The sequence below is a fragment of the Polyodon spathula genome, chromosome 32 (genome assembly GCF_017654505.1).
Source record: "Polyodon spathula isolate WHYD16114869_AA chromosome 32, ASM1765450v1, whole genome shotgun sequence".
Classification (NCBI taxonomy): domain Eukaryota; kingdom Metazoa; phylum Chordata; class Actinopteri; order Acipenseriformes; family Polyodontidae; genus Polyodon; species Polyodon spathula.
In genome coordinates, this window is record NC_054565.1 from 3,376,979 (window position 1) to 3,401,709 (window position 24,731).

The following is a 24,731-nucleotide window of genomic DNA, read 5'->3' on the forward strand; positions in this document are numbered from 1 at the left end:
TGCCCCTTAGCACAAGACTACACGGCATTACCAATGGAACATAACTTGGCAAGGCATCTTCACATGTTCCGCAGAGAGTGCTGGTCATATTAGGTTGCCAGTATTCAGTTTGGATTATAAGTTCTTTGCATGAATGAAGACAGAGCCTGTCTTTGTTACTGTGGGGCTGAGCTGGGATTTTCCAGGGCAGATAGAACAGCCCAGGGTAATGACACGTGCAGCAGTCCCATGGGTCTTCTATTACAGTGACTCAACAGCATTCCATTAAAGCATCTGAATAAATTACTGGCCTCTGTTCTTTGCCTGCTCTCATGAAACGTGGTGTTGAATTGCAGGGAGTTTGCTGTTCTGTGGCTTTCCCCTTGCTCTGCGCTTGCTTTTCATTTTCCATATGGGAACTTTAAAACCTAAATAGAATTAAGAATTTCCCACAGAGAAGGGTTGGTCTGCTGCCATGCTAGCTTGGATTGTGACGTCCGTATGTCTCCGAAGCAGGATTTGGTTCAGTGCGTGGATAGGGGAGACCTCTAAGGAATATAATTTTCTGCAGAGTAATAAAAGGTTTTGGAGGCTCAGCAAGGACCAGGGCTCAATCTTTAGGACAGATACACATACTGAAATACATAACTTTTCATTCAATTGGTAAGCCGAGTAACATATTCTAGCAATCCTGGGGGTTAACCTTCATATAACTGAATGATTTCAGAGGTGCTTGGTCACTCCAGTCTCTGTAGCTTGGGTACCAGTTTCTGGCTGGATTGTGGGGGCATACAAAGGAAGTTTGTTGGGGAGGAGCCCTAACTCAGTGAATCACTGTGGTCTGGCTAATTTCTCTTGGGTTGTTTTGGGTTTCACCCCTCTGTAGGGATTTAGGACCGAACGCCATTGGGGGATGAGTCATGACATTGGTCATTAAGGGGGCAGAGTTAAAGAGAGGATAACATTTCAGGGTCAAGTGGGGAGCCAGGGACAGAGAGAGAATGGACCTGGCTGAGAAGAGGAACATCTTGAAGGAAGCAAGGACTGAATTAGGAAAAACGTCTTAGGTCTCAGCTAAGGCCCTCTTAACAATTTTAGCTTGTAGACCAGGTCCAAGACCTTGAGCACTGGGTCATGTTACCTAAGAGAATTTCTCACTGTCCCATCCCCTATCTGAGACAGCCCATTCAGGTCAGTTCAGTGAGGATGCAGCCCAGCAGGCTGAGAGGATTGCGTTGCTTTGCCTCAATACTGTCATGATTATGCTGGGAAGTGTACCAGAGGATAATACCATCTTACCCCATGCCCATGATAATCAATTGGCGCACAGACTCAGAAACGGGTCTAAATGACGGATTTAACTCTTAAATACAATATTTGTCTTTCTCCAGAATATATTAAAAAAGCAATGATACACCTTTATCATTTTTTTAAATTTAAATCCCTGCATTTAGAAGACTCTCGATCATTGAATGGTACAACTCACATTCCAGCAATGGAACCTTTAAGTATATCTAAGCCTTCAGAAGCTGGCTTGGTAAGCCGGGATCATCCTGTGCAAAGATATCATTGCTTACAGTTTCTACATAGTGTGACCCCTTCACTGCCGCCTGCTGGTACTCTCCTGTCTCTTCATATTGGAGGGGTACATCCAACTGCATGTACGTATATCACACTTTAGAGCATATACAGTATGTACAGATGTTTGTCAGTCCATCTGACTGTATGTCTGTATGTCAGACTCCCAATTTACGCTGGTCGGACAGACAGACAGAAACAGGACTGACGCTGACACACCACTCAGGAGAGCAGGATGTATTCATTTTAAAAAGCGCACAATAAGGGACTCTAGCCAATACCTAGCCAGTGGTACATGCCACAGCCATCGATACACAACAGTGTACAATATAGGAAACAGATAAACACAACTCAAAATAACTTCTAAGGTGGTCTCGCCGACACACCCTGGCTCTCTATACTTTAAGGAGGGATTTAAAACGCCCTGAACTAACCCCTTTTCCTTTAAAACAAATTGAAATGGAAACCCTGATCCCGATTCCACACTCTGTGATCAGTGGTTAAAAAATGCAAAGCTCCAGCAAGACGTCTCTGTTGATATAGTAGCACAGACCTGTTTGTTCCCGGCTCTCAGCATGGAAGTGTGTCAGGGGCTCCTTTTTATAGCAAGACTCTGAGCTGGAGCACACCCGCCAGCCGGGTCAAAGTACCTCAGCTGCCTAATCCTCTGCTCCGATTCCCTGTAAACAAAACTCCGCTCTTAGCGCGTCACAGGCGGGGCCTCTGGCTCTTTCCTGCAGGCATATCCTTGCACCCGAGAAGACAGTGTCCTGACACAGCTTAAGCAATTGTAACGAAACATGCTAAAGACCTTCTTTAGCACATGTATCGTAATCTCAGCGTATAGCCTGTCTGACATCAAGGGGTTTATTCAGGCACACAAAACAAATATAAAAAAACAACTAAATAAATAAATAAATAAATAAATAATACCATAAGTTACAGGGTTGAGCTGACTAAATTGTATATTATAAATTCTGAACTATGGTACATGTGACAGGGCAGCGTCACGGCCCAAGCTGCCACCGGCAGGAAGAGAGACTCAGAGTCAACAAGCTGCAGTTGAAGAGCTAAAGCACACATTTATTAAATACAAAAACAGTAAAACAAATAAACATGGCACCAGGGCCAAAATAACGTTTTAAAACAAACGAGCAAACTGGACATTCACCTTCACTACTCTGTGGCAAACAACACAGTTTCACATAGTTTCACACACACCCAAACAAAGGATTTTGCTCTTCCTATTCAGATGGCCACTCGCCAGTTAGTACTCAATTACCTAATTGGGGAACGGCCACATCACTGATTGTTAGCAGGGACATAATTAACCCCATCTCTGCCAAGCTTACATTCCCACACACATTATTTACACAAGCAGGGCTTTTGCTCTGCCACAGTACAGCAAATAGCAGTGGCTTTACATTGAGGTATTTCCATTAGGGTTCTAGCAAATACAAAGCATGTGTTGAGTAATCTCTTTCAGCCTGCCTGCCTCAATTAAGAGTCTAACATTTATATATATATCAACAGAGTTACACCTCAGAGCTAAACATGTCCCTGATATACAATAACTGAGTATTTGTCATGAATACTTTTGAAATAAGCAGTCTGATGAACACACAGTTGGATTTATTATTCATTCCAGGCGGATCTAGGTCCCGCTATTTATTGTAAATAAGAGCGTTCTGAAAGCAGACTCTGTTCCCAAGCCCTGAGGAGCTCTTGTCCCATGAATATTAATTCCTTCTGCTTTTCCAGCAGCTGCTTTATAAACATGTTTTTATTTTTATTTTTTTCTTTCCTCTGGCTTTTTCGGGCCTCTGAGGTCACTGTGTGCTATGCTTGCCCTGTGGGGGGGGGTTAGGTTAGGTGAATATTTTTAAATATTATTTATTTAACTGATTCGTTTTGCAATACTGACAAATAGCTTTATATGTACTGTTCTGTGTAAACAATTTAAAAGGAAAAACTTAAGAAGAGTTGTCAATTTGTTTTGCAGTACAGCATATTATAAATAATATCTGTGATTACTAATAACAGCTTAGTTATTGTATGCACCAAAAGGTTTATACCAAAATCAATGTTGGGACATCACAGAAGCGCAGAAATAAACTTTGTCTGTCTTCTTAATATAACACTTGCACTGGGTGTATTCCAGAAAAGTGACACAGTCTTGGGATTGTTTGCAAAATGCAGGTTCGAGAAGCTATCAGAATAGTATTCATATCTGTGGCTTTCTGCTTACAGCTCTCCAATGTGTTTTTCCTGCAAGTCAAAGACTTCTCTTTATTTTGAACTAATGAGGGTGTATATTAGAATGTCAAAAAGCGATCTTTTCCACATCTGGGTGTGTGAGTTTGTCAGATAAGTTCCTTCTCTCTACACATGCAATTCTAGACTGGAATGGCAGCATACAATGCATTTCAACAGGAAAATGGAAACAGCTAACTTTTAGATTTAAAAAAGAAATGGTTTATCTTTGATTTTCTTCTGTTTTTTTTTTTTTTTTTATCAAGAACAGCTCCAGAAACTGGTATCCAAAATATGGGAAAGCGACAGACAAGCTGGAAATAATTCATTGTGAGAAGAAAGTTTTCATGCAGCCTTCTTTTGTAGTCATGTGTTGCAACAATGTTCACTCTATTAATTCAATTTCCCGTCACTACTCAGGGAAACGTCAATAATATTCCTGTACCTCCTCAAGGTTTTCTTTCATTCATTGAACATGAGTGCTCACCAGCTGTTGTCTCAGTTCTCATATTTGAAGTTTTGGAGATGGACTTCTGCGTCTTAAGGAATTTTTTTATTCAGTTGCAGCATCTAATACATCAAAGTCTGTAATAAAATCTTGTGCTTGCTCTCATGGTTTAAGTGTACACGTGTTTGTGAGTGTGTATGTTTAAGACATGCTCTATATTGTGAGTGCTATGTGTCAAAATCTTCACAGCTATTGAATGTCTTGTGGTTTTTCTGGTTAGGTTTGTTTTTTTTTTTGGTTCTGGTCCTCAAACATAGCAAAAGCTCCATATAGGTATATATGTGAATTAAACGCATGACTTTACAGCTTAAAAGCAAATACGCTACCTATTAGAATACTTATCCCTTCAGGCTAATACTTCTGCAACTCAAAGGGGCTGATTAGCTTTAGTTATCTTTTGTCACCTAGGCTTGAACTTGGCTGTTATCGTGCCTGGAATCTTGAGTGACAGCACCTCTCCCCTCCACTCCCCCCCAAGAGCCACATAAATGTGTTCTGAGTGCTTGAGAAACTCACAGGAAATGCGTTCCCTTCTTTCATCGCTCTACTTCTGCTCTAATCTGTTTGTTAAATATTTGTATTTGGTCAGACCTGATTCCAGTTTGTTCTGGGGCCGTTCCCTGTGATCTCCTAACAAGGGAAGCTCAGATGGGTTGTTTGTTTGAGTTAGCAGCCGAGGGAGGGAGATAGAGGGCAGCTGTCTGGCCCACACCGGAGAGCACTGGCTTGCGGGCGGCTGCCTCGCTCTGGGTAAACTCAGGCCGGGAGAGACAAGACACATTGCCCATTGAGCACTCATCATGGAGAGGATAAAGTTGGGATTGTTCGTCAGCGGACTGCAATGCCAGGAATGCACAGCTCCAGTTCCTCTCTGGGAAAGAGGCGAGAAGGAGGACATTCCTTTCCAGGCTGGACTGCAGCCAGGACTCATTTAAACCAGGAGCTAGCCGTTCACGCTGGGATCACCCCCATTCTCCTTTTCAGATCCTCAGCACCTTCACAATCTAGACTAAAGGGGTACTTTATAGCTACAGTTTCACAATTTATTACATACTTATCTACAGTCTAACCTGCCTACAATCACTCCTTTTAACTTCCTCCCTCGACCATATTGAAAAGTCCCAGCCAAGATGTAATGGGAGTCAATAGGGACAAGCTCCTAATACAGTAATAATACGACTTTGGTTATTTCCACACCCCATTGCTTCTGTAGTTTTTGATTTGTTGTGTTTATGAAATCAAACCACTGGATCTGAAAATCTTGGAAAATCGTCAAGCAAATTTGCGATTGTCTAATTTCATTGATGACTCTAATAGACCGCACAAATGCAATTCATTTAAAATAGTATGAGAAAAGAAACACATAGCATGGTAAGATGTGTGATACTTTTTAGAAGTTGTTTAAGATGTCTAATTAAAGCATAAAGTGGTCCAACATTTTCACACGAGTGCCTATTGTTTCTGTATCTCTGATTCCTGACCGAAGTTTTCACGCAGGTAGGTATATAAAGGAAATAAATGCCAAATCTTGAGGAATAAATTTGCACACTACTGTATGGGCTTCAGTGCAGTGCACCACTAATATGCTTCCCCATCTCACTTCCCCACAGTCAGCCTGGAGAGATTATTCAGAAGAAAGTATTGTTGGAACAGTTAGTAAGTATGGCATGATTTATGCCGAAACAACATTAGAGAATCATACAACTCGCCTGTTTGTATATTAAATTAAATATTAGGAAACGTAGATAATAGAAAGTATTCCATGAATTTGTTTTGTTTTTTCAAAGAGGCAAGAACAGTTGTAGAAATATCCAACTTTATTTTGTTCACTAAAGTGTTCCTAAGAGATCTTTATTTCCTTGAATGTTTATTTCTGGTCAAGTATTTGTGGTTTAGACTTCCTACGCTCATCTTACCATTTTCCTTCCAACACAATAATTCTGCAATGCTACACATCTAACCCTCATTCTGACTCCAGCCATTTCAAATACCTCCAAAACTGCTGGCTATTGGAAAACCCAGATGGTTTGTCGTTCATTTACGTTAGTAGTTGATGCTGAAATAAAAAATACAACATACACTGATTCAGAGGAGGTGTGCAATGCAGTACACAGTACTCTTTAATAAACCACTGGCAGGCTATATAACGTCAGCCTTTAGTTTAACCACTGCTAGAGCTGTTCTGAAGTCAAGTTTTGCTTGAGATAGGCATGCTCTAGTGCAGGGCTGCTCAACCCTGGTCCCAGAGGGCCGCTGTCCCTTCTGGTTGTTGTTCTAACTGCAACTTATAATAAACACTTAATTGGTCCAATTAAGTAATTAGGGTACAGTTGGAACAAAAACCAAGAAGGACAGCGGCCATCCAGGACCAGGGTTGAGAAGCCCTGCTCTAGTCTCTTCTATAGCACTGTGGGCTGTAAAACTGTTGTCCTGTTTACTGATTGCATGCACTGTACTGTTGAAAGTGATTGCTGGGTGAGCTGGTAACTTGTGGCACATTGACCTCAGAAAAGCTGAGATTATCCTGCTTAAAACTGAGCAAAAAGGCAGTACATACGCATAGGTAATAAGACATATTAGCTGTTTGAAAATGTTCATGTTTGCAATGCAAGAAATAGTGACCCCAATATTACCAACACATTCATCTTTTTAAATGGAGAATGGACTTGTAATGAGTCTCTTACTGGCGGCTAATGAGTTAGTAATGCTGACATCAGCTTAAGACCCGGGCTTACCTCTTAGCTACAGAGCTTGCCCTTTATTTGAACTACATGGTTCCTTACAATTCAGTGGTCTGAGATTCCAGTTCATGTTTCATTACAGCATATTTTCTTAATAATGCTTGAACTTGTACTATTTTTGCGGTGAAACTGCCAAACACAATCAGTAAACATTGTTGTGAAAGGAAACAAACATCACTTCACAATAAACTGGTGTTCACCAACCTGTGTTGATCTGCCTTTTGGCTACACAGATGACGGTTCTGGGCAAAACTTTAGACAAACTTTATAATTTCTTTTGAAAGAGCCCAAAACATCTTTTTGACCTCACATAATGTTTGTGAAAGCACTTTTTTTGTGTGTGTTTAACAGGCAAACCGCAGCAGCCTGTAAGCCTCTATTCTGTGATTCATTTTGCATTTAAAAGGTCAGCCGGCTCCACTCATCAGAAAGGGTGACATGTGTTTCTCTTTAAATCCCAGAGCGTGAGGTCATCTTTTTAAATCATGTCTTTGAACGCTCAGATTATCAAAACAGTGCCAAATTAAAAACAGCCCTGCCGTAAAACCAATTGAGCTCCGACAGAGATGTTTACCATTTTAGGGGAAAAAAGAAAAGATGAACTTTACAATTAAGAAAATTCTGAAGGTAGGTGAAGTATAAGTAGGGGTTATTTAACACTTTGACCGCTTAGACTGACAAGGAAGATGAATTGAACACATCTACACAGAGATCTTTACTCAGGATTCTCTTGGAATATCTTTAATGATTGTAACAACTTTAAAGAATGCTCCTGAAATATTTCCCTTTCTCTAAACCTAAGGCCAGTAAAATATACATATTTCAGTTTCGTCAGCCGTGAATCTCTAGAGACAAACTAACATAAATCCTAATGCTGCTCGAACAGGGTGTGTATTCTTCATCCCTTTGATCCGACAAAGGGTCTAAACAAGCCTTTATATACCTAACCTGTGTCGACATCATTCTTCAACATTTTAACTTTTTCCAGTACAGCTTGCTACCCTCTTGGTCCTTCTAGTAAAGATGCTCTCAACCCATGCATTTGAAAACAGGGTGTGTTTGAACACGCTGATAAAAGCGTTCTCTCTAATCAAACTCCGTCTGCTGAAAAACACAAACACTGGCTGCTAACCAGCTCGGAGAAAAACAACAAGGCTGCATATTATCAGATGACTGCACTGCATATGGGTTGAGTTTGTAGCTGAAAAGGTGCTGATAAGATGTCTGCACCTGTTTATAAGCAATGCTGCCTGGGGTGAGAAGGACAGGAGCCCACAGAACTCTGGGATTTGTAGTTTTCTCATGAGTGACTCCTCTCCTCACTTCTACTCTTTTTTTTTTTTTACTATTCAATTACTTTTTTCATTCGTCAGCGTTAAGATGATTGACTATGAGTTCAGGAGCTGCTCTTCAGTTCTAGTTGCTGCCATCGACATACAATAAGTACATGCATCTAAACATTCAATTAAAAAAAACAGTTTTCAACACCGCAGAATGACTTTTAACATATTGTTGTCTCCCAGTGAGTAGTTTGAAAATATATTATTATTATTATTATTATTATTATTATTATTATTATTAGTGTTCTTATCATATCACTGTGTGTACTATGTGCAGTATTTACCATGACTTACTAAAGCTAATCATGTGTTTTACAATAGTTATGATTAGCTTGTGATTGACCTACACTGCATTTCTCTCACAGCACACCACAGTAAACATTTCCAAGGGGCCAGCTTCCTGTTTTGATCTTCACACTACACTGAAACTGCTGCGCAATCCTCATGATAATGAGCTGTGTGTGGTGCTGTTTCCATTCGGGGGCTGGACAGCTCAAGGTAACATAGCAATACATTCTGTATGTCATGGTATTAGGCTATAGTACCCCACACCGAATGAAAAGATTACAAACTAATTGGGTAACTCATAAAACTTGGTTTCCACTTACTGCTGTTGTGAATTAAATGAGCTATTGAGGAAGTCTTGTCTCCTGGGTGTTTTTAACCAAGTTTACAAAAAAGAAACCATAGTTTCCCCTTTTAAAATGTACCCACAGTAAATCTGCAAGTGCAATTTTTCCTTTGCTTTTCCCACGGCTATGCTATGCACAGTTTACAATGTTTATTACTGTACTTTACCATAACTCTCAGTATGTATATGTTTATGGTTGGTTTGTATTAATAAAACACACTTTTTTCCATTTTTTTACTTTGGCTTTATTAACATCTTTCATTAAAATAAACATACACACACATTAGAAAAAAGACTTTGAAATCTTTAAATATTTTTCCAATTCATATACCTAGCAAATGCAAGGGTGCTTGGAGTGCAGGGTCAGTCCTGTGGGTGTGGTTTTAGTTGATGATCTTGGCTGGTGACCCACAGGGAGGGTGAAGGTGGAGAATCAGCTGGGGGTGGTTTCAATGACCGCGCTGCAGTGACCTGTTCCACGAGTCCAACCACCTCCTCAAACCCCCCCTGTTTAAACTGCACTTGTAGATCTCTCCATCTACCCCTCCTACTACACACTGGAGTTGCTTGAGTTGCACCCTGTTACTGGAAACTCAGCTGATGCACCATTGTCATTGTAGATACAAATTGTCTTAAGTCTAAATTGTTACTTCTAGTAATATTTGCACTTACAGTAATTTTATATTGCTCTTGCACTGTAACCTTGTATAGTCCTGTAACACCTGCAAGCCGCTCTGGATAAAGTCGTCTGACAGATACTAAACTAACTCTCCAGGTGTCACACACGCATGCAGGCTCACTACAGAAACGATAAACCACATGACCCCTAGGAATTTCAGAAGGGTACAATACTATCATGACTGTCATTACAGGGAAAAAAAAAATACTGAAACAGGAGCTCAGTAAATGATATGCATTTATCGCGAGTCGCGTGCAAAAAAACGACTAAATAAGTTTAAGGAACAGTAAATGAAAAAAAGAAAGCTTTGTGAAATTTCGATAATGTATTGCTAGTCTGGTTCTGGTTGAACTCCACTAGTTTGCACTCTTTGTAGACATTCGCTCTGCTTGCATCATGACAGCAAACATATCTTCTGCCTACGCAGTGCAATGTTCGGTTCAAGGCAGCGCTGCTCTCATTCTATTAATGCCCTACATTTGTTTTATAAATGGGATTTTGCAGTTGAGTGCAAATTTGACTCCTCTCACAATTACTCTGCTTTCTGTTTATTAACCAGTTCTGTACCCAATTGCACGCCCTCTCCTCTATTCCTGCTGATTTGAATTGAAGTATCAGTCTGTCGTGTGGGACTCTGATAAAAGCTTTTAAAAAATCAAGGATATATATAATAATCACTGTTATCATCTACACAGTCTGCAACATCTTCAAAGAAGTGTTATAACGATTGTGATGTCTGACATCCATTAAAGCCTTAAAGAATTAGAAATGTGAAGCTCAATATCAACTACTGGGCTAATCTCAGCCAAAGGTACACACATGGTTTCCTTTGTGCTGCCATTTTGCAACTTCTTTCCAAAGCAGGCTCTGAATCAGGCATGGATCTGAACGTCCACCCTGCTGAGTGTGCTCGACTTGGGTCTTGTTATTTAACTGAATGATCATCCATAACTTTAAAACATTCAAGCGTTGAGGTATCTAGCATCAAATATGTTTTTATTGGTCCTCATGAATATTTTATTATTGGATACCATATGATATGTTGGGTTTTACCCTTACAAACATTTACCATCTTTTCCTAGTTTTACCAAGCGTTTTACCATGGTTATACTATGCATTTCCCATAGTGTTCCCTGGCTTGTTGTCTCTTTTAATATACTTTACTATATCTATTTGGGCTTTATAATGCTTGCCTGTGCTTTACCAGGATTTTACTGTGCTTTATTACACTTTGCTGTGCTTTTACTGTGGTGAACTTTTATAAGGGTAGATATATTACCCAGCCTGCTATTAATCTCTGTAATACAATCTGAAAGTAGCCCAATCTGTTACATTAACCTCAAAGTAAAACAAAGCCACCTTTCATTTTCCTGAATGAGAGGATGATAAAGTGCAGGTGTGCCCAAAATATTGACCTTTTTCCTGCTGAACTTTATTCTCTTCAAGTAATGGTTTTATCTGAGCCAACATTGAGAAAGGAACATTTAATGAAAAGGTAAACACCACAGCAAACCACAACTTGCTAAATACACAGCACTCACAAAGGGCCCTGATACGTGGGCCAGGGATTAATCCAATCCCTCCTATAGCCTTTAAATGACACAGAATAAACTCCGATAGAACCGAACTGTCATATTAAACCTCAAGCTCAACTCGTGCCTTTCCGTACTGAACAAACTGGAATCTGTCTTGCAATGCTTTTCCATTTGCCTGCCTATTCTCTGCCATTGTTCCTATAGTAGTAACTGGCAACTGATTTTCAATAATAATTCAAACGCCATTGTTATTAAAGAAAGGGAAACACAGTGGTCTTTTTTTGCAGAAGACTGAACATGTTTTATTATTTATTTAGAAAGGTTCCCAAAAAACTGTTTGTGTGTGTTTGGTGATTCAACTGAAAAATATTGTTTGTGTCAAATTGAATAACCATCAAAAGAAAAAAAAAAAGCATACGAAATGTATAAAATGTACAAATAAACGTTTCTCAGAATACTTTCAAAGAAAAAAAACAGCCTGTTATTATTTATTTACCAAACGTGACAGTAAAAAATTAACAAGTACAAAATCCCATATGGTAACAGAAGTTGGTTTAATTGATGGTAATTTCCATAAACCCTGAATTTAAATGTTACAGTGTTTCTGAACTCTGTTCTTGAAAACAATTCACAATCTCACCACACTTTCCTATAAAATGCTAAGATTGTTGAAATTCAAATGGGTTTACTTTTATATTTTTATGACCGTTTTGTGTCACAAAACCTTAACTCGCGATTAGAAGTAGCTTCAGTTATCACCTTCATACAAGTATTTGCATTTTCCTTACTATTGTAAGGTGCTTGCAATCCTATCCTATTTTTTTCCCACACTTTCAGCTTATCTGGAGACATACCAGCACTAAAACAGCCTCACGCCATGCAAATCACGTGACAGTGTAACCTTTCAAATCTGTATTTCTGCAGTTTCACATTATATTTATCATGGTTATACTCTGCATTTATTATAGTTTATCATGTTAAAAAATGCTTTCTTTTCGGTGCTTAACTATGTATTACCATGCTTTCGCTGTGCTTTAATAGACTTTGACATGCTTTACTATGGAAAACTTTTATCCGGAAAGCAATGGAGGCTCTCAAGGCTAATGACAGCACAGCCGTTGTCCACCACAAACACTAAAAACTTAAAGAGAATACATTTAAAATGAAATGAAAACAGTCAAATAAAATTAAAACTAAATAAAACATTTCTAAGTTTGCTCCCCAGCTTCTCCACAGTGCACGTCTCAGAGAATTGTGAATTGAGACACGGTCGTTACAAATGATCTCTATAGGTTGTGAACCCACAGTCAGGGATTTATTACTCAATAGTAAAAACATGTCAAAACATGGCTCAAAAGTCGGGCAAGCACCCATATTTACTGCTTTGGTGATACAGTATGTGTTGCCTGTCCATCTTAATCCAGCCAAGACAACATCTGGAATTGAGAACAAACAGAGGCCAGAGAGCTGCTGTTCCAGTTATGAGATGCAATAACTGTATTTCTTGGACCTGGTCCATTTCATATTTCCTCTACGGAGCGCATATGAAAGCCCCCCTGGAGAATGCCTCTCTTGCAGCAGATTGTCCTGCTATCACAATAGCGTCTGCTGCTTTGTTCTATCTACAGCCCCTTTGAGATTGCGCATGCACAGACAACCCTGAGCATTAGCACTCCCCCGGCTGGCTGCCCAATGGAGCGCCCTGTCCATGTCGGGATTGACGAGCTGGCAGACCTGCCTGTTGACAGTCACATGCATTTTGGAAACTCAAAGTTGCTTTGGTGCTTAGGCACTCATTAGCACCAGTGTAGCCCACTGCACTAGGCTGTAGATTCAGCTGAAAGAGCTGTTGAGTTAGAATACCATAGTCTACAACGTAAAGGCGTGGAGTTGGCAGGTAAGTTAAAACTCAGACTAACTATGGTTTTATTACTTTATTAAAACAGAGGGCATTGTATATTTTATACAAATTGACTCAACTGCGATTCATGATGTCCAGATAATAATTTAAAGAATAATGATGTTGTAATTGGTAGTAAACGTTTACATCTGTATACACAATAGATTACAGCCTTATTAGTAAAAAATCACTGGTAACAGCTGTACGATAATATGACTACATGTGTATTAAATCACTCTTAGCGATCACCTCGGAGCAGTTAAACCTAATCCTAACTGTAATATTAACCCTAACCCTAATCCTAACTGTAATAGTAACTCTAACTCTAACCTTAACCCTAACCCTAATCCTAACTGTAATAGTTACTCTAACTCTAACCCTAATCCTAACTGTAATAGTAACTCTAACTCTAACCCTAACCCTAATCTTGACTGTAATAGTAACTCTAACCCTAATCATAAACAAGAACAAACCAACAGACAAAATCAGCATCTCAAAATGGCCGACAGAATCCGCAATTTCTGCAGCAGCCAATTAAAATGAACTATGGACAGAGAAACCAGACCAATTTGTCAACAAGCTAGGTGACATGAATAAACCACTTTGCTCTCAAATATTTATAGTGGCAGCCGACCACCTTGGTACAATTCCAGCCTTATATCTACCGTCGAGTCTACTTGACACCTTGTATTAAAACATTATCTTAATTATATAAAAAAAATGTTTTAAACTCCTAGAAATGGAAGCAATTAAAGGATAAAAGTCTGGCTTCAGCGATTGTGATTAATGGACTACATTACCTCAGGAAGCAAACTACAGGTCATCAAAAGTTTGGTGAAGAAAGACAAATTTATCAAAGTTAGTATCCAGAGGCTTTTTGTTTATCATTTCAGCAAATTTCCAATGGCAACCCACCAAACACCCAGGATGGCGATAGCAGGGTTTCTGTTTAATTTCCTGCAGGACCGGGACTCAGGATGAAGCCTGGGGCCTGGTGTTTTCCTGATGTTGTTGGTAACAATATCTCTTTTTTTCATATTATCTTGTTGGGTTCACTCTGCTCCCAGGCCCGTTCTTATCATAGACAATGTTTTACAGATAACAACAGCGGGCCCGTGGTACCAGCGGCACTGGCACGCTGCTGCTCGCTCTGCCACTTTACAAAGAGATATAGTCAGGAACTGAGCGAGCCCTCTTACTGTTAATGGATTTCAAAGGTTAGGTAAACTCTTAATCTGCGCTGGGTTTGTTTAGGAAAGAATCTCATCGTGAAGGGTGCAAGGAAGACAAAGTCATGGCTCAGTGTGATTGATTTGTTGGGGACATTTTTACATTTGGCATGCACCTCCTTTTTTTTAAAGTTTTGAAAGCAGGTAGCTTATTTGATAGGTAAAAAAGGCAAGAAACTCAACTTGCCTCCACAAGATGAACTGTAGTGCTTGACGTTACCACTTAGTAAGGGAAGTACAGAGGGTGCCTTAAAACAGGAAACAACAGGTATGGTTCACTGATGTAATAAAATGACAATAAATGATTTTCAAAAATCATAACTGGGTGCTACAATCATAGTAATCACAGTGGGAATGCAGATGAAATATAAAAGACGGCGAAAATGATGTCCCATTGATACCACAGTGGCAAGCGGTGGGGGGATAAAAGGGGTTGGCAGGATTAAAATGCAAGATTAGTGTTTAAACAGAGTGTCAGCGTCAGCTAGTTCTGTGAAAGTGTTCCTATCACCACTGCAAAGAGATTTTAGGAACATCTGCCGTTTAAGGACCGATAACAGGAGTTAAAACATATCAATGTGCATCTGCTGCTGTAGGTAGAGCAGATGCACACAGGAGACAGAGTCGGGAGCAGGCTGCACTTTAATCACAGTTAGGTGTTATTCTGCTCTCAGCTATCTTGAGATCTGGGAGCCGTCCATTGCGTTTGCTCCTTACGCCTCGAGGAAGGAAAACAAGTGGTTCCACTTTAGTTGTTTTCAGTGAGTGAAGCACTAGACTTGCTCTTGTGGAGCTCGGGAGAGAAGCCAAAGGGACATGCAATGGTTTTTGTTTTTTTAAAAGGAGAAGCAGTAACAGTAATGCTAACTGCTTGTGAGGTCTAAATAGACCGCAATTATATTGCTTGTATGTTTGATTCTCATTTAGTAAAATAACATGTTTGTTTTTTTAATAGACTAACCCTTGCTAGTACGTGTATTGGGCTATTTGAACTGCGTTCATGCTGTAATGGATCTTCTCCTAGTAGATGAGTTAATAATACTGATATCAGCATAAGACCCATACTTGCCTCGACCATACAGCTCTTTAATTGAATGGTAAGATATTAATCTATGAACAGTGAGGTTGCTAGTTCACATCCAGCCCTTGCCTCTCTATTCAGTTCAATGGGCTGAGATGCCAAGCCATTACAGTGTGCCTGCCCGGCTAGTGTCCCAGTACCCCCTTCTAGGTGACAAACGTTTTAATCAGTGTTGCCATTCAAACAGTACAGAAGTAGCTATTGTCCAGCAGAATTGCAGTTTGATTGATTTCAGTACCAATTAATAGAAGCACTGAAATAATCACTTGACTGCATGTTAATACCCTAATAGATTCCTTTCTTTCTCCCATAGCCCCACACCAGCAGAAAAATCTTTTAAGGGGTGGCAGCGAGTCACAATCCTGGAGAGAACCTTCACACGCTATTGTTGTAATAAAAGAGGGCGCTGGTGGTTTGCTTTATTTAATAAGGGCCTGGGAGCGCCCTGCTCTGATTCATTGAAGGAGGCGTCTGCATTACGAAGTACCTCAGTGGTTAGCTTCATTTTAATAGACCAATATGTCCCAGTATTGACTTGTCAGCTAGACTGGGACAGGTCATGTGTAGCCACTGACCTCATATCCTTTACCAAAATGTAAGAGAAATGATTACAGTATTCTGCAGTTATTTCTTTTAATGTATCAATAAGAACATGCAATTGAAAGATTGAGTGACAGGTTGAAATATGTTTGATATATTATTATTATTAAGGATGATTGATAGTTGCCCTTAATGCATATATAGTGTTGCTCATCATGCTTTACAATTACTCTCATAAAAGTTTACTGTGGTACATTTGTATTTTACCATGCATTCCCCATGCTTTTACTATCTATGTGTTTATCACAGTTAATTTTCGATTTTTATCTGTGATTCGTGTTCCTTGCCTGTGGTTTTCACCTGGCTTTTGTGATCCTTTGCTATACCATTTTTAAATGACTGACAGTGCCATGAAGAGTAGGCTTTTGCTCTGAGGATACAGAAGCAGCTGCATATTGTACCATCTGTAATGTCAAGCGTTCTGAGTAAACCCATTAGCCTTTAGCAATCAACCCTAGACAGAGCAAAGCCCTCGAGTCAATATAAAGAGAAGTGCGTAGGACAGCTGGAGAGGGGTGGTGCCACTGGAAAATGAACCTCTTTCTCCTTGTCATCCCCCAGAGGTAACTCATGCATTTCAACTGTACTCCACAGTAAACTACAGTGAATAAACCACAGCAAACAACCAAAAAAAATCAAAAGCCCAAGCAGATATACAAAAAAATGGAATTGGTCAGCTGCTAACAACCGCCTAGCAACACATAGGTAGAAATCCATCATGGTACAATGAGACGACTCGATTCAGCAGGAGAGCAAAGCTGTAACCGACAGGTAAGAGAAATGACCCAGATAAAACAAACTGGCTGCTAAAACTAATATAAGGCAAATGTGGGGAGAATGTTTGTTTAGCTTCTTTTTTTCTCTTTAAACAGTGAAAAAACACACAGAGAAAAGAAAACGTACATCCACTCTTCTTTCTATCCTACAAACACTGAAAGTACAAGGACTTATTTTGCATTCACCTCCCCCCTTGTTCATGGTGCGTTGTAGTGTGTTGCAAGACAGATAAAGCATGGATTGGGATTCCTGTCTTTGCTGTTCATTTGATTTGAGCTGTTCTCATTATTCCTCAACACATCAGAGCTCCAGAAGTGTTATCGTTGGCCAATAAAAAAAAAGCACTGGCCAATTCACTTTTCATATTTCATAAACTGGTGAAAGCCTAAACACAGAATTTTGCTCCCCTACAAAAAAGGGAGAAAGTAAATACAAGCCCTAATTGTAAAAAAAAAAAAAAAAAAAATGTTTATTGTTGACACCACAAACGGTCGAGCGCTGCCCGGGGGGGGGGTCTTAGGTTGGCCAGGGTGCCCTCGGCTCACCACGCACCAGCGACCCCTGTAGTGTGGCCCGGGCACCCGCGGGCTTGCCTGTAAGCTGTCCTGAGCTGCGTTGTCCGTTGATGCAGTAGCTCTGAGGTGGCTGCAGGGTGGGTCTGCAGAGTGAAAAGAAGCAGTCGACTGACTGCACACGCTTCGGAGGACAGCGTGTGTTCGTCTTCGCCACTCCGCAGTCAGCGCGGGGGTGATAGTGGTGAGCTGAGCCTAAAAAAATAAAAAAGTTATATTCTAAATTGGGAGAAAATACAAAAAAATAATTGGCGACTACTAAATAAAAATTAATGTAACAGCAATCCTGAACCATACGGTCACCCCATATGGTCAGTCATTGCTTAAAAAATAAAATATAAACAAATCTAAAAACTATGAAATTGGTTCATCTGTTCTGGACGCTGACTCTGCACGACCTTTCAGTTGCAAATAATCTCTCTGTGTTTTTATAGCCAGCGGTCTGTCTGTCTGAGTGAGCCTGTCTTCTGAAAGATCTCAGCTGCTGGCCAGTGTGGCAGCCGTCCAGTTCAAACCATGGAGGGGAGCCTGGGGAGCCACTATTGAAACGGAAGTGTCTCTGCAGGCCCAGAGAAACTCAAAGATTCAGCATGAGAAGACTGCTGCCACCCTGCAGCCTTTCAAATAAAGCACAGCAGCACAAGTTAGCACTGATGTGCAACACAGCAGTCATTAGCAGCTAGGTAACTAGGCAACAGTTAGCTGTCTCGAGAACAGCAATTTAAAAGATATACTGAGAATTAGAAGAGAAGGCGTTGGGAAAGTCACAAATAAGTAGTAAGGTGTCATCACATTGCTTCATTGTGATTTTTTCCTCATATAGGCTGAGATGCCAATAAAGCACTTATCCATTATGTAGAAGTAATGACCAATGCATTGGAAATGTACGTTTAGTTAGTACTGCAATACTTTGTGTTGTAGAGTAAGCGCATTGGTAATAGTGCTGTTAATTATGTAAGAAATATTGTTTTAAAGTATTACTTATCCCGTTAACAGATCTAAATTGGATGCCAAATCACATAAAGATATTATCTGCAAAGCTAAACAGTATATTATATAAACATTGGCGCCAATAAACAGATGAACGCATTGTAAAATGGATACTCAAGCTTCATACCACAGATTGCTGCACAGCAGGGTGTTAATAGCTGTGCTGGCTCTGGTTTGGAAAGACTTTACTTTTCATATCGGATCGAGAAGAGTTTTTCAATAGGCAGATCCACTTTACTGAGCCGGATCTGGGGAAAATGCACAGCTTTCCTGGTTCCCATCGTGTTGCTTTCTACCGCAGCAGAAGGGCATTGAAATCTACTCTGGCACAAGTGAAGGCATGTTTTAAATGGCAAGTAAAGTTCACATCCAACAGTACAGAGTCTGCACTAAAATCACACCAAGAAAATACATTTTCGCTTCTTCTATTAGCTTTACATGCGAGTCATATTAAAAAATAATAATAATCAATTTAAAAACATACCTATATGAAATTACAGAGAATAAGTAATTACCATATTAATACAACTCCAACAGGATCAGATTTCAGTAGCTGAAAGACACCTTCTTCCATAAGGCTGCATGGTACAGTTCAAATGATACGGGCATGGGTGGATGAGGATTCTTTACTCACAGACAGTGCATTCCTTTGCATGAATTAGGGTTATGCCAACAATGAACAGTGTACTGGTATACAAGCGCAACCAGCCCAGCACAATAAGCAATGCAGAGCAGCCATGCTGACCTCTGTAGCACCATTTATGTGCTCAAGTTGCAAAGTGATTCCAGCTGTGAGAATTAAACTCACATCTCTCTGGGACCTGGCTTGCGTTCTTCCGTCTTTCAAACCATCTTTCTTGCTGTCCAGATGGAAAACTCGGATATTTCTAACATCTGGAAATAGAGATTTGTGTTTATGTGTTCATAATACCTTATGTTAAAAAAAAAAATCCATGTGTTTTAATAAAGTTAATAAGCTAATACCAAGAGTGTTGAGAGCTCTAGCGTTAAATAACTGTGTAATCAGGGCTGTGGAAAAAATCTCTTTTTGGAATCTATATTGCAGTCATTCAAATCAAAGGAACATTGCTCTGTTCCCAATTACGCTGCATAGCTTAGCAGATGCAGGAGCTTCATCTAAGGAAATAAATCAGCTCTTTAAATTTAGGGTTAAACACTTTCTTTCCCATACATTGTGTTAGTTATATAAAAAAAATGCTCAACTAACGTTTATGTCACTCAGTCGTAAAAATACAAATCCATATAATAACTGCTGTCTGTGAACTTTCTCCCCAAAGCATAGCAAAGTGTAATGAAGTGAGTGAAGCATGGTAAAGCAATGGTAGTGTTTTGGCTCGTATTGGAAATCTGCAGTAAAATCTGCTCAATTAAATGCATTCATGTTCTGCATGCGTGATTCAATCACTCATCTGTTCTAAATGATTATTGAGCAGCTGTTCCTGAACGCACATAACAAAATGAAGGGCAGCTGCAAGGCAGCGTTCCTCACTGTGTCAGCCTTCAGAGTACAAGTCATACCTTGGTCGTGTCATACCTGTCTGGCTTCCGCATTGCCTTCTTTTGCAATGCCTATATACCAGATGTTTTCAAAACTGACCAAAAAAATAAAACATTACTAATCAATGCTCTGGATCTTCAGCTCCACTAGCTGGTATACACTGATCCGCCAAGGGAGAAGTGCGGGTCTTATGAAGACGTCACTGTTATTAACTCAGGAGCCACTAGGGGCCGATCTATTGCATTGTCCCCCTGCTTATTCAAAGCTTGAACTTGTCCATCTAGTTTTGATGTGGGGTCTAGTAAATCAAGACCACTCTCTGTACCCAAGCAACTTTACAGAATCACGTCTCTCGCAAACCAGCATGCATGCTAAGCTATGCAGTTCCAAGATGTTTCCCTCCTGCAACAAAGCTGCTGGTTTTCTGTTCCTACGTTAGCTATTTATTTCAATCAGATAATGCACTTTTTGCAGGACACCGCATGAAGATGACAAGACCAGTCCTCTTTTTTGTGTCAGATGTTTCAGAGCTAAAGTTGAGAAATGTGTTTGGTTTTATGAACCATGATGTGAAGTATCACCGATAGGGCTACACATTGTGTAACGTGGGTAGGGTTCGTTGCTTTCAGAGGGCTTTTTTTTTTTTGCAGAATAAATACTTTGATTTCAGGGTGGAAGGCAGGGGTGGCTGGAGGATGGGTTATTTCAGAAGATTTGGAATACTGGGCAGTCAGATTAAGGTATACATTAGCATGCCGCAGGGCCAATTTAGAGCCCTGGACTAGAATGTTGCTTGCCCCCACCCTCCTGGTTACTGTATTATATTATATTACTATGGAAACAGAATGCTATATTAAAAAAAAAAAAAACATATCCTTGTAATGTTCCTGTACCTACGAAGGAGGCTTCCTACTGTACATGTATTTCCGATTCACTTTACCTCCGGTAAGTGGAGGGCACTGATTAGCTAAGCTAAAAGGTGTGAGCTGCATTATAGTATTTCGTGCGCTTCTCCGAAAAACACAAACAGCCCTAAGCATGAAAAACCAAAGACACAGTAAACCCCACAGGGTGTTCTGCAGGTTTGTTATGATGTTCTCTCTTCTTTTACACCCAGAACAAAAGCTGCTATACACATTTCCACAGCCAGCAGGATTAAAAGCCACACCTTAATCCTCCTCTACCTTAGAAAGAAAGGGAGTCTATTTTAAACCCAAAGCTAATATACATCAGCATGACAGACATACAATACCGCCCTGAAAGTCATTCTGTGTTAACTGATAATACTCTATTCTGTTTGAAGTGCAGGATGTTTAAATGCGACTGAAGCTCAAACATGTCTCGAATACATGTTCACCCTAGGGCAAGCGAGGCTGGCGCTCGCAATTTATCCCATAGTGGAGTGGAAATTAGTCCTGGTCACAAAACCACCTTGTGCAGAGGTGCAATCAGCAATCAATACCGGACAGGTAACTGTGGACAGTAGTCATTACAGCAAGGATACTTGAGTATTCAAAAGCAACACGCAAGAAAATACTCTTCACAAACAACAACTGAAAACATGCATAGCATTATACACCATCATATCAACTTATTAAAAAAGACAAGAAAACAGTAAAGCACACAAGGCTCTGCTACCCTATCACAAAATATGCAACTGGAAGAGATTCAGTCTAGCAACACAAAAGGAAAGCACATGGATTCTACATGGGAGTCCAAAGAGGGCACCAGGGTGATTAATCTAGCACTTAAATAAAAGCCATGGCGACCAATCTATTAATTGTTGCTTCTCTACAATTCAGCCTCACTGATGAGGCCAAAGGCTGTGGAGGTCCGGGCTGAGGTGCGTTTTCAGGGCTACAGCACAGAGGGAAGCTCTCCTGCTGTTTACCATACCTGACTAACCAGCACCATTGTCCAACACCATTTGCAAAAAAAAAAAAATTAAAAAATTAAAAGCTTATCTTTGTAGCCAATATCAGCCAGAAGATTCAAGATTGTGACTGCGGTATGCTGTCTTTCCTGGGCTGACCCAACACAATCTACTGCTTGTACTCCAAGCTGCAGGATGTCTTCAAGTTCCCAGCAGTTCCTCGCTCACACACAAGCAGTGCTTTGTTTCTGACTCGTTGCTCGGAGGCCACATTCCACACAGACTCCCATTCCTCGCAGTGCCTGACATCACTGTGCACTGACAGCAGCTCCGCTACTCTGCTGTTCTAGAAAGACGTAATGCAATCTAGTCTTAAAATAACCCAGAAGTTAAGGGGGGGTCTTTTCCATACCCAGCCCTGCCTGTTCACGTCAAAACCCAGAATGACAGGGTTACATAAGTTCAACTCTTTTAAACCTTTAAAAAAGGAGACACCCAACAATGTTGCTGTACCCTCCAGCATTCAATACACTTATTTTTAAATACTAGAATTTGATTCAGGGTTGCAGGTTCATTTCCAAACTTCCTCCCACCCTGTGGTTCTGCTGGAGCTTTCTCTAGTAGAATGAAATAAAGTGTACATCAAAACACATTTCCGCATGTTGGCAGCTTACAGCGTGTGAAGCAGGCATTCAAACCCTGGGCGAATGGGAAAGGCCTTCACAGTCCTATCTGGATCAAATTGCAGGGAGTTTTGATACACGAATTAGAATGCTGGGTTTAGGCCAGCCTGAACAGAGATGGTATTTAAGGCCACTACAGCATGCGTTTCTTTTTTGTTAGAATAGAATGTGTGCAATTACCTACCGAACCACGTCCATCGTTACTCTATGGTGCAAAGCACTTCAACTCTTAGCTACCAATCTTTTTTTTAGCATGAGAGTTTTTATACCCTTTTTGTAAGGACTGCAGCAGTGGAGGATTTGAAAAGGCTAAACCCTTATCAAGAATAAGCACAGCATAGAAACCAGGATGAGAAGACAGCTGGAAATGGAGCTGAGACAGTTAGGGGCTAACTCAGCTACTAGCAACTGTTCAAGCATTGATGAGCTGAATGCCCTCCTCTCAGGCATAGCTTCAGTTCTTAAATAATTGTATTTAAATGGTCAACTGACCTTTAGGCTAATGCTTCTTAGGATGTAGTATGTTCACCGAGAACCACATACCCTAATCTCCCTTATGGGCAGAGGGACAGACTATAATGCAAACCCTTAGAGCTAAAGATCAACACGTTAAACTATACCCCGTTTTCTTGGAGTACTAGACAATACCCCAAATTAGTTTAAAATCACCACTTGCAACATTCCTTCAGCAACCTCTACCCAATATTGAGCCCTGCTTACCATCAATATCACGGTACAGTTATCCATTGCCTGCTCCACATATTACCTTTGTACAGTAGTAAAGGAACCTTTATGTTTTAACTCTGGATCCATTCTGCAATTTCTCTTAGAAAAGGAATACACCATCTCGGAAATGCTTTTTGAAAGAGCCTCTAGGAGGGGTTTGTAGATTTCTTCTTAAGAGAAGATTCATCTGGTTTCAGAGTCCTGGACTAGCATGGATCTTGGAAGACCCCATCCAAGGAAACATAAGGTAGTTCAAGAGTCCAGGCTAGTAGTGGTCTGTGTACCCAGTCTATGAAAATGTAGATTTGCTATTCTAAAAAAATGGACCTAGATCAACAAAATAGCAAGAGCTGTGGTTAAAGCAGGGGTGTCCAATCAGTCACGGAGGGCAATTCCACTCAGAGTTTAACAGAGAATACAAAATAACTACTGCAGAGTCTGGATGGAGATTTAATTGATTCAATTCCATTTAGAACAGGTTCGGAACAAAAGATCAGGAGCGAAGGGCCAGCTTTGCACATCCCTGGGCTCAAGTAAAATGGCTCCTGTATTGAAATTGTTTTCAAAGCTGCTTCAAAATAAGCATAACCAACTGTGTTTTTATTTAAAAAGAAAGAAAAAAAAGTTTGGAATAACAAATGTTGGCGATTAACCCTGGAAGCAGCATAAAGTTTACCGACAACAAAAAGCCTCCAATTTACACACTTAAAAGATTACTCATGGTTGTCCAGCTTGTCTTACCAACTTCATTATTACATTCAAGACATGAATGTAGAAAGCATTCAACATGAAAACAGAAATCATAATACAAAGTTGTTTTTTTCTTTAATCAATTGAAAAAGGACCTCATCTGTCCCTGAAAATAGAGATTTACAGCAACTTAAAAGATAATAAAATCCCTTTAAACAGTACAGCGTTTACATACATTTTGTTTTAGGCACTTTGAATTCACAGGATCACCGATTTTTCTCCCACCCCACCCCCAAAAAAAACAATATTTTTCATTTTTGGTCCTTCTGGGTGGGGGAAAAAACAAAACAAAAACAAAGCCAATTTATAGGCAGATTTACTTAAACCAGTGTTACGCAAACTTTAGATGGCCCACCCCCCTTTTTCAGCATAAATTGTCATCCCCCCCATTAAACATTAACTAACATGCATTAACAGGATTTTTTCCTGTAATTTAAGGAAAAAATACGCGATTTACATGAAATCACAAATCTAGATTCAGCTAAATATACGCGTATCACAAACTCAACATTTAATTTTGTTTTGTTCACTCGCTAAGTGAACAGTTAGACGACATGTTAAACCCGGGTTTCTAACAAATAAAAATCTTTGAATTTAGATACTTTGTTTATACCTGGCAAGTCAACACTTCGCTAACATTAACAAATAAATTAGTAAAAAAAAAAAAAAAAAAAAAAAAAAAAAAAAACACATTTAACTTTATTTCAGATTTGTCAGGTAAATGTTTAAACAAAAGAAAGAAATAATAGTTCAATTAAATCTGGGGTTTTCACAAAATAAAACATGC

The 24,731-nt window shown here is 39.9% G+C and overlaps 1 long non-coding RNA gene across 1 annotated transcript; it reads left to right on the plus strand.

The window, feature by feature from the left end:
• The first annotated feature begins 13,528 nt into the window (after window positions 1-13,528).
• Window positions 13,529-19,380, plus strand: LOC121303335. The gene is made up of 2 exons (XR_005947778.1): window positions 13,529-16,825; window positions 17,838-19,380. It is a non-coding gene; the product is annotated as an uncharacterized LOC121303335 (long non-coding RNA).
• The last annotated feature ends 5,351 nt before the right edge of the window (window positions 19,381-24,731 follow it).